The 11,363-nt window shown below is 36.0% G+C and overlaps 1 non-coding gene across 1 annotated transcript; it reads right to left on the bottom strand.

The window, feature by feature from the left end:
- Positions 1-228: 228 nt before the first annotated feature.
- On the bottom strand, positions 229-335 carry LOC120096453 (U6 spliceosomal RNA). The gene has a single exon (XR_005492859.1). It is a non-coding gene; the product is annotated as a U6 spliceosomal RNA (small nuclear RNA).
- Positions 336-11,363: the final 11,028 nt, after the last annotated feature.

The raw sequence follows: 11,363 nt of genomic DNA, 5'->3' as shown, positions 1-11,363 counted from the left end.
TTTATTTCTTCCTTGAGCAAGTTATCATTGAGTAGATAATTGTTCACCTTCCATGTATATGTGGGTTTTCTGTCATTTTTGTTGTTATTGAAAACCAGCCTTAGTCCTTGGTGTTCTGATAGGATGCACACGGTTATTATAATCTTCTTGTATCTGTTGCAGCTTGTTTTGTGTCTGATCACACGGTCAATAATGGAGAATGTTCCATGAGGTGCTGAGAAGAAGGTAAAAAATATGGAACACCTCACTAATTTACACATCATCCTTGTACAGGGGGCATGCTAATCTTCTCTTTATTGTTCCAATTTTAGTATACATGCTGCTGAAGTGAGTACCAGATTTGGGATTTTTGTAGTTTCTATTCCTTTCTTTGGTAAACTTTAGTTCAGTCATTTATAAAAAATCAATGACTAATTTAAAGACACTCTAAATCAATGCATTTTAAATTGTTTTAAATAAATGACGGGGTAAGTCCTATAAGAAACTAAAGACTCATTAGGTCATGAACTGCCCAGAATTATCCAAATATATTTTATCATCTGCCTTTATCTTCAAAGAGACTCCTCTAAATCTACACTTAATGTTGAAGAGAGACTTCTCAAGTAAGTGAAATGTTTCATATTTGCTGTATTCAAAATCAAAGATATATGTACTACAAATTTTAATCAATTGTTAAATAAAATAACAAGCATTATTTTATTTAACAACTTCAATCTATTCTCCATACTCATCTAAAGAATGCTCAACTATGCAAATATAATTTTATTACTATTCAAGTCATTCTGAGTATTATAATCAATTGTTTGACAGGTCCCAGATTGGCTTAAGTTCATCTAAACAAGCCAGTGTTCTACACTGTCTTGTAAAAGAGAAAATGGCAGACAGAACAAGTGAATTAGAGCCAGGGAAATTATACTTCAAGTTATAGAACTTGCCAATAGTTTCCAATTTAATAATTTTGTAGTTCAAAATCACCATCACTGTGTCTTATTTACATCAACCCAGTCCCATACACATGACTGGAATGACAACTCTAGAGATGATGCTCTTGGTGGGATTGGTGGTGGTGGTAGTGGTGGTTGTGATGGTCAGGATGATTATGATGGTCATTAGAGGAAGGGTATTGCCAAGTTTTGCTTTTTGTTTCCATTTTAAAATTTTATATTTAGTTTGCGAAATTTTACGTTATCAACATTTATTTATTCTTTTTAATTTTATTTTTGATGGATATCTTATGTATTTACATTTCAAATGTGATCCCCTTTCCCCTACCCCTGCTACTATGAGGATGCTCCCACTCCCACTCACCCACTCCAACCTCAACACCCTGGCATTACCCTACATTAGGAGAACACGCCTTCACAGGATCAAGATCTTTTCCTACTATTGATGCTGGACAAGTCCATTCTCTGCTACACGTGTGGCTGGAATCATGGGTCCCTCCGTGTGAACTTATGGGTTGATGGTTTAGTCCCTAGGTTTGGTGGCAGCATATTGGATTGATCCCCAGATTGTGCAGTCTCTGGATGACCTTTTCTTCAGTCCCTGCTCCACTCTTTGTCCCTGTATTTCCTCCGGTAGTATTTTGTTCTCCCTTCTAAGAAGTAATGAAGCATCCACATTTTTATCTTCTTTCTTCTTGGCCTTCATATGATCTATGAATATCCCATTATGTATTGCAAGCTTTTTGACTAATATCCATTTATCAGTGAGTGTATGCTATGTGTGTTCTTTTGTGACTGGATTACCTCACTCAGGATGATATTTTCTAGCTCTATCAATTGCCTAAGAATTTCAGTATTTAACACATGAATTTTTAATAAAGCTTCGTAAGCTATACCTATGATTCTACAGGTTTTCTTTAAATTCTCTAAATTTGTCTTAACAATTTTTCTATTGGCACCAGAGTTTGATACCATTGATTTATTTCCTTTTGAATTCTGAGAAAGAAATCTCATTATCTTCTTATTCCGTATGAATGTATCTTTATGCTGCTTCATCTCCTTATTTTATGAGTTAAAATATAGATGTCAGTGTATATATTTTCATATTTTAAGAATTTCCTCTCTTCCCAGTTTATTGTATTGAAATGCATTTTGTAGAGAAATATCCATCTCTTTCCCCACCCCCTTTGCAGTACTGATGATGGAACCTATAGTCTCATATATATGAGGCAAGCAATTTGCCAGTGATCTGATGTCCATTTTGTCCCCATCACTTTGTTGTAAATGTTTAAGACAAACATCTCCACTAACAGCTCTAACATTTGCTTAGTAGTCATTTATTGCATTTTAGTCTTAGTAATATATAAATATGAAAGAAAATTTCTAGTGTTCTCCATGGTACAAACTCAGTATCCATATTTAGCATCTGGTACCCTTATTTTATAAAAGTAGTTATTTCAATTAATCAATAAGTCTATATTTCATCTCTGTATTTTATATATGCATATTATAAATAATTTTAGTCTTGCAAAGCTATTCTGTATTATATTAATATTCTTTGTCCAGATTTGATCTCAGATTTCAATGATAGACTATTTATTAACTATCTTTCTTTTCTTCTTCTATTATAAACAAATTTGCTTTTAGATGGTTTTAGTTTAATTTTGATGAAATATTATGTTAAATTTATTTAACACATATGTGGCTATATTTCATAATTGCTTGTATAAATGTATTTGGTTAAACTGTCATAACTTTAATGTTCATGAGCAATGTGTTGAGAATATCGAGTGTTACCGTTGCTTCTTTTCTCCTAGTGTGACAAAATATCTGACAAATACAACCTACAGATGACAGGCTAATGGTTTAAGATACAATTCATCATGGAACAAAGGCATGATAGATGCTTGTAATATAACTGATCACATTGATTTACAGTAAGGAAGTTGAGAGAGATAAATGCTGATACTTGAAAAAGCTTTTATTCAATCTGAAACTACAGCCTATGGAATAATACAGCTCACATTCATGTTTGCTTTTTGTTTGTTTGTTTGTTTTATGTTTGTTTGTTTTTTTCATGAGTTAAATCCCTTCACCTTAAAGGCTCTCACAGATAAAGCCAGGTGCTTTAAAATCTATTCAAATTGTCAACAATATTTAATCATCATAAGTCTATCCCTGGTGAAACAAGCAATCCAATGCATATTTTTTTTAAATTAGGTAACACTAACATATCTGCATAGTCCTACTTTCCAGAAGATGAAGTTTTGCAGTGAGCATGTCTGGTGACAAATGGCACTCAGAGCTTCAGCACAAATCCAAATGTCAAGGCTCAGATAGCCCTTTGTATGATCTTTCATCACCCTCCCCTAAGACAGAACTGAAATTCACCATGAACCTCATCTTTTAGATGCAGTCTTTTGACACTGAACTGCTTGGCCTTGCTGATATACCCATGCTTAAAAGATGGACTGCCGCCAGGTAGCATCACCACTGCAAGGATGGATCACATCTTTAACAAGTATTTGAAAAGCATTTATGCACAGGAGAAAAGTGCAAGGATCAAAGTCTCGTCAGCCATTTTAGCATACCAAACGTCTAACATACTCAGGACAGAGGTTACCGCCTGTTACTGGAAGAGGCTGAGGGTCCTACTCTACAGAAGAAGCCTGTTGCTGAAGCTGTAGCTACCAGGACTGTGTTGTGAAACTTGTGTCTCTATGGATTCCAGGTTCAGGGGTCTTGTGTCCAGGTATCCACAGTCCTCCTCTCATTCCTCATTTGGTAGAACTTTGCAAGTACAGGCAGTGTGAGTGTCATGTGCTGATAGTATTCCACTTAACACATTAGCTATGAAAGATTTCCTGCCTTTCCAAGGAGCAGGAACAAGAATGACCAACCATCAACATTCAAGCTACACTGCTGTAGTAGAAAACCTCTGGCTCCCTTAGGCTGCTAACCAATACACACCTCCCCACTCTCAAAAATATAAAAAAAAATGATTCTTTAGTTTTATTTTGTTTAATTGTGTTTTAGCAACAAGGTCTCATTGCACATCTGAATCTATCTTGATTCTAGTCACCAGCTTCAGCTCTTACGTGTGCTGATATACAGATATATAGATTTGTGATACCATGACCTTGTAGTATTAGTATGGAACTACCTAATATGAGATTTGGCTATGTAAACTTTCCCTTTTTCCAATATGTTTGTAGATATAGTCGTTGTCAGGCAGGAAAAGATAGTGTATGCAGAGATTAACATATTTTAAAATAACTAGCTATTCTATCACAGACAATGTAGATTACCATCAACATAGCTCTAGTCAACATATTTAAGTTATACAACAGGATGACTTGTTACATTGAGCACAGTAAAAATGACAGGTGATTAAGTTGATGATCTTGAGATATTGAAATTATTAGGCATAATCTAGCTATGTCTACTATAAGCACAAACATTATTATAAAAGTATATAAGACAATCTAATCAACAGGAAAATAATTCGAGTTCTGCTATCTCATGGAAATAATATTACTAGATAAAATAGAAATAAATTGCTTATTGCCTACACTAGCTATTCATGAACTTAATTCTGCTAAAACTTTAACTTTAGCTAGATAAACTGGTTTTAAATATTTTCTATTTAGAACTCGTAGAGAATGAATCTACACAGTTATAAGGTACCATGTCATATTGTACCACTGATTAAAAATGAATATATTTAATGGTATGTAAATTTCCGCAGACTGTTTTGGTAGATTTTATAAACTAGGAAACATAAAATAAAATGAATTATTATGTAGTTCATCAAGTATTGCCATTCCTAATTTCATTTTATGTATTAAGTAACTGCAATTATATGGGCTTTCACATTTAATCTTCATGTATTCTAGATATCTGTATGTATAATTTGCATTGAAATACTTAATATATGGATTTTGTTTGAAATATGAAGAAATACCCTATCCAGAATACTATTTGTGCAGAAAAAGGTTGAAGACTTCATATGAATTACAAGTACATGAAAATTCATTTGAAGAACTCAAAGATCTATAAGCAGAATAGCTGGGAACCTCTGGACATGGTTCCTTTAGCATCTTAACAAAAACCAAGACATGTGAAAGGTTGTTTTCTCCAGATATAATATTGAAGACTTAGGATTGCTAGACTGAATACAGACTATTGTTTAAAGAGGTTGCCTGCCATTTTTTTTTTACTGTCTCTCCTTTACAAATGTATCAAAAAATATGGGACACCAAGCAAAGCCATAGAAACTTTCCTACCAGAACTCTAAACCTTTTCTGCCAACACTATACAGAGATGTGTACTTCAAAGTCCTGCAATGTCATGGTAAGGCATTATGCTCCAGAGAAACTTGTATTATTATCACAAATCTCATTAGATACACACACAAAAAAAGACAAAAAATGAAATACTAGTTTTGTTTGATTTTTTTTGTTTATTTTGTTTTGCTTTCACTACTTTCGATTTTTTTTATAGAATTCAGTTGTTGTTTCCTCCTGGTCCACCCACCCATAGTTCCTCCTCACCTCTGTCTCCAAGAGGATGTACCCCCAGATCTCCCCACTCCTTGGGGCCTAAAGTACCTCTAGTGTTAGGAGTGTCTTCTCCCGCAGAGGCCAGAACAGGCAATATGTTGTATATATTGTATATGTGTCGGGGACCTTGGACCAACTTGTGTACACTGCCTGATTGGTGGCTCAGTATCGGAGAGATCTCAGATGTCTAGGTTAGTTCAAACTGATGGTCTTCCTATAGGGTCTCCCTTCTCCTCAGCTTCTTCCAACCTTCCCCTACTTCAACCACAGGGGTCCCCAACTTCAGTCCACTGGTTGAGTATAAATATCTGCATGTGGCTCTTTCAGGTCCTTGTTGGCCCTCTTGAAGGACAGCACAGCTAGGCTCCTATCTGTAAGCACAGCATAGCATGAGTAAAAGTGTCAGGTCTTGGAACCTCCCCTTGAGATGAATGCCAAGTTAGGCAGGTCACTGGACCTCCTTTCTGTCAGTCTCTTCTCCATTTTTGTCCCTGTAGTTCTTTTGGGCAGGAACATTTCTTGATCAGAGCTTTTGAGTGTGGAATAGCAACTCCATCCTTGATGCCCTGTGTTTCTACTGGAGGAGGACTCTACGATTTCCCTCTCCACACTATTGGACATTCCATCTAAGGTCCCTTCATTTGAGTGGTGAGAGTCTCTCACCTCCCAGTTCTCTGGGGGATTTCTAGAGGGTTCCTCCACATCCCAACCCTTAAGGTTGCTTATATATCCATTCCTCAGAGCTTCTTTCCTTTCTTCACCTCCCCATACTTAATTATGTTCCCCTTTCCCTTCCCATTTTCTTCCCCTCTCCTACCTAGGTTCCTCACTCCCTTCCTCTGCATACCGTGATTGTGATTTTTTTTGACACCTAAGTGGGATTGAAGCATCCTCATTTTGCCCCTTCTGTTTGTTAGCCTGAAGGACCCTGAGATTCCATATTGCACCAATGAAAAACTTAATAGCACATGTTGGAGAGGACATGGAGAAAGTTGAACACTTCTATACTTTTGGTGGCATTGAAAACTGGTACAATCACTATGGAAATCAATATGGATGTTTCTGAGAAAATTGGAAATCCATCTACCTGAATCCCCAACTATACCACTCTTTGGCATATACCCAAAAGATTCCCCACCATACAACAGGGTCATGTGCTCCACTATATTCATAGCAACCTTATCTGAGATAGTAGCCTTGTGCATTGTTTAGCTTCCAGTTTCTGCTAGATTTAAAAAGTTACTTGCTGGATACCAGTTTTAGTAATTTTGGCTAAAGATACAATAGCTATATGTAGAATAAGGAGGGAGAGGTAAACTAGACTGCATTTAGACTAGACAAGAAAAAAGACTTGAGTAAGTTCTAGACACATTTCTTCTCACTCAGTGTACTAATTTATTAAAAACAGCAGTGTACTTTAGGCTTGGATAGACCAGGTGGTAGAGTGCTTTTCAAGCATGCTCAGATCTTTGTTTGTGATCCTAGACCTGCTCAACTAGACTTGGTTGTCTGTAGTCTCAACACACAGAGGTTGAATCAAGGATATACTAAATTCAAAGCCATCCTCACTGCATAATCATTTTGAGTCCAGCATGAGGTATATGAGATTCAGTCTCAAAATGAGTAAAAATAAAAATGAATAAATACATAAATGTGTTAAATCTATATACTACTTTTGTGTAGCAAATTAAAAGATATTTTTCTTTCTGTAAGTACCCATGTATTTTACTGAAATGCAGCATATGCTGTGTTAAATATTAGGTTTTATTTTAGCAGCTCTGCTCGAGCTTTTCTAACATGTGGTGATGCATTTTAATTTTTACGTGCTAGTTTACAACTCTGTCAACAGCTGCTATGTGTAAACACTGAGTTCGGCATCAGATAAGTTTATTTCTCTGCAAGAAAATTGGAGGCTGCTCTGCTGCTGCAAAGAAAAAAACATATGGCTATTTTTGATACTAGAAAATATACCTGGTATTTCTAGTCCATAATATCAGCGACTCCCAAATACAAATGTCAAAGGAATAAAATATTTAATGCTAACAGAAAATAAATAGGAAATTAAATTATTCAAAATCTACCATTTCTTAATATATGTGCAATATAAAACACTAGATGTAGAAAAATTTGGAGGTTGCAGTGACTTTTTTTCTTTTCATTCAACAGAATCAGCTGCTTGTGAAGTGTTTGTTTCCCTGGAATTAAAGTCATTTCCTGAGGTCATCATATCCATTTTTTTGACTTTGAGAAGGTCTTAGGTAACCAAAACAAACCAATTAATCACACAGCTGTACTGTCTTCTCATAGTACAGGAGAATTAGCCTTGGAAGTCATTTCTTCAAAGCCTTTCAGGATAAGCGATAAGCTCCCCACAGAAGAGAATACCTAGGAGGCCCATATGCATTTCTGTTTCAAGCATTGCAATTGCTGGATAGCTGTGACATCTTTTCATGCTTTTTTTTTTTTTTTGGTATTTCATCATAATGGTATCTCTCTAAAGCAAGTTTGAGAGTTAGTGCTATGAATGATAGACTTGTAGATAGTGTTTTGATCACCTGTCACTGAACACATCTTCATGCTTGTGTTGATGGCCAAAAGCTTCAGGGTTAATGTGTGAGGCCCACTGTTTTGCCAATAATTGCTAAATCTCAAATCCTGGAAAAATGGTCGAAGAGCATATTTAACAGACCAAAGTGGAGCTGGAAAAAATGACAAAAAAATAAAGAAGAGGAGGAGGAAGAAGAAAGGGAAAAAGGAGAGAGAGAGAGAAAGAGAGAGAGAGAGAGAGAGAGAGAGAGAGAGAGAGGAAGGAAGGAAGGAAGGAAGAAAACTAAATCACCAACCAAAGAGTATACATGAGTGGGTCCATGGCTCCCACTACATATGTAGCACAGTATAATCTGACATCAAAGGCCTAAGAGGAGCAGCTTGGTCCTGTGGAGGCATTTTGCCCCAGAAGAGAAGTTGCTAGAGAGGTGAGGTAACAGTGGGTGACTGGGAAGGTGAGTACCCTCTTAGAGGAAAATGTAGGGGAAATTAGGGGATTTTGCAGGAAGGGGGAAAATGTTTGAAATGTAAATAAATAAAATAATCAATGAAAAAGAAGGAAAGAAGGAAAGAAAGAAAGAAAGAAAGAAAGAAAGAAAGAAAGATGGTGGATATGACAATTTCTAGGTAAAGTGGAGAAGATTTATTATAGCCAGGACATGTGGGAGAGTCCACAGTGAGCAGAACCCTTAATCAGGCCATGTAAGAAGAGGGAGAGCCACATCAGTGACCAGAAGAGTAAAGGTTAGGTCAAAGGCTAAATGGCCTGGTAACCAAAATGGTTGAATTATATAGGGAATGGCAGCCCAGTCTCTTGGCTGGAGAAGTTTATGGTAGGGGACACTGTACCCCAGCCATGACTTGTAAGACATAGGACTGGGGTATACTGGGAGAACTGGTGTTTAAGTCCAGTTTGACATGTTAAATATGAACCTCAGACATTTGTGCTAAGATTGAGACATAAGAGTGATAAGAAAATACAATTTTATCCACTGCTGCAATTAAATTGAATTATATGTGGTTTCACACCAAAAGTTAAAGGTTAAAGAATGATAGATTTTTAATAGCATAAAATATTTGGATTTCTCTCCCCTGACAATTTGCAGCTGAACTTGATGACCTGGCATTTATACCCCGATAAAAAGAGACTCCATAAGCATTCCGAGTTTCTCAAATTTAGTCACTATGGAGTTCAAATATCTCCACAGTTTAATGTTCAAAGAATATGAAGTAGAAAATGAATGGAGAACTGGGGACTTCCTCAAGGAAAGTCATAACCTTTTCTTACCTTGCTTTGTTAGCTAGTGACTGGGGCAAGTCTGGAGTTAAAATAGCCCATATTTTCTATTCATTCCAAAAATGTTTTTCTCCATTATTTATCCTATAAGTAGTTGACTTTTCCTAACTTCCTCAAAATGTTCCTCTTGTAAATTAAAAATCTTTGTGCAGATATTTCTAACCACTTTCCTACAATTTCTTCAAAATGAAGTCAAGCAGTTAAGTAAAACAATCCAGAACTAAGGTAAGAACATTATGAAAATAATAAAATTTTCAATGATAAAATTGACCTTTACAAAACACAAAGAAATCAAGTGCTACATACACAAGTTAACAAAACCTTGCCCAGAGGAATGGAGAAGGCATGAATTTGTAAGGTGATCTAAGTAGAGGATTTATTTAAGAGAGACCTAACTGTCCATTCTGATTCACTCTTTCTCAATTCTGCTGGAAGAGCTTGAAGGGGCTCGAGACCCCATATGTACAACAATGCCAAGCAACCAGAGCTTCCAGGGACTAAGCCACTACCTAAAGACTATACATGGACTGACCCTGGACTCTGACCTCATAGGTAGCAATGAATATCCTAGTAAGAGCACCAGTGGAAGGGGAAGCCCTGGGTCCTGCTAAGACTGAACCCCCAGTGAACTAGACTGGTGGGGGGAGGGTGGCAATGGGGTGAGGGTTGGGGGGGAACACCCATAAGGAAGGGGAGGGGGGAGGGGGATGTTTGCCCGGAAACCGGGAAAGGGAATAACACTCGAAATGTATATAAGAAATACTCAAGTTAATAAAAAAATAAAATAAAATGTAAAAAAAAAGAAAAAAGAAAAAAGAAATGACTCCCCTTATGAATTCTCTTGAAGCTTTAAACAGAGATAATGTTCCCTAGAGTACAAACATGGTTTGGTAGAAATCATTGTTTTCACATACACAGAGCTCTGCAACGTGTCAAATCAAATCCACTATTAAGAGACTAACTGGGGTAACACAGAACTCTGGTAGTATAAGAAACAGTTACGTTTCATGAAGTGAAATTTTTACCCTCCTAATTTCTACTACAGTAATGTAAGCACATATGTTTGTACATATGTGCAAATTTGTTTAAATATGTTTATACATATATATATGGTATTTACATAGACAATGACCATGAGTTAAATAATGTAGAAGATAGCTGTATCACCAACAAAATAATATTCTAGCCTACATTCTTTTGAATATTTAGGGTTTGACAGGAGGGAAAATTTGGACACTCACAGCAACATAAATAAAATTTGCATATTAAAGTAGACACATTTGTATATCCCTGAAAACAATTTCTAAAATGTAAAATCTGAAATTGTAGATAAATTCTACTAGGAAAATGTTTTGTACATTGAGGATGTATTGTGACTCCAAATTTATGTGTTGAAATCTTATGTCTTAGCTAATACAGCCAATTGGTTTTAGGATAAATTTAAGATAAATTGAATGTTTACTGAGGCCATTGTTACAGTTTCTAATCTATTGGACACCTTGGAACAAAAGGCAAAATAAACAAAACAAAAAACAGCCTAGAAGCTATCAAAGAGATTATGGTAGGACATCTGGAAATGAGAACTTTCTGTGGGCTAATTTGAGAGGTATTCAGAAGAGAGCAGCCTGCCTACCTCATAACCCTAGACTTAGCTGTATATAAGGACATGAATAATAGATGATGGTTAAGCCACCCAACCTATAGGAATTTGTTCTGGTGAGTATAAAAAGTATCCTTGAGATAATAAGAAAAAGGGATTGCTGCTGTACATGTGAATGAAGAACATTCTGATGTTAAAATTCACAAAGTATATGCACTTAAACTTTCCCCAGGTTACATTAATTTGTCATGAAAAGCCATTGGAATCTCATGTTGCTTTATGTCCTAATGTTTAGGAGAGTAAGAGTATTAGGGACTCAATCTGCTTCTAGAGTTCATGATCTCTGGGAAAGCATATCATAATAATTTATTTTATGAAAAATAATTCTTCATAAATATTAGACTTAGGTATAT

The sequence above is a fragment of the Rattus norvegicus genome, chromosome 13 (genome assembly GCF_036323735.1).
Source record: "Rattus norvegicus strain BN/NHsdMcwi chromosome 13, GRCr8, whole genome shotgun sequence".
In the NCBI taxonomy this organism is placed as follows: domain Eukaryota; kingdom Metazoa; phylum Chordata; class Mammalia; order Rodentia; family Muridae; genus Rattus; species Rattus norvegicus.
The sequence above is the reverse complement of the archived record's forward strand: the minus strand, read 5'-3'. Positions and strand labels throughout refer to the sequence as shown.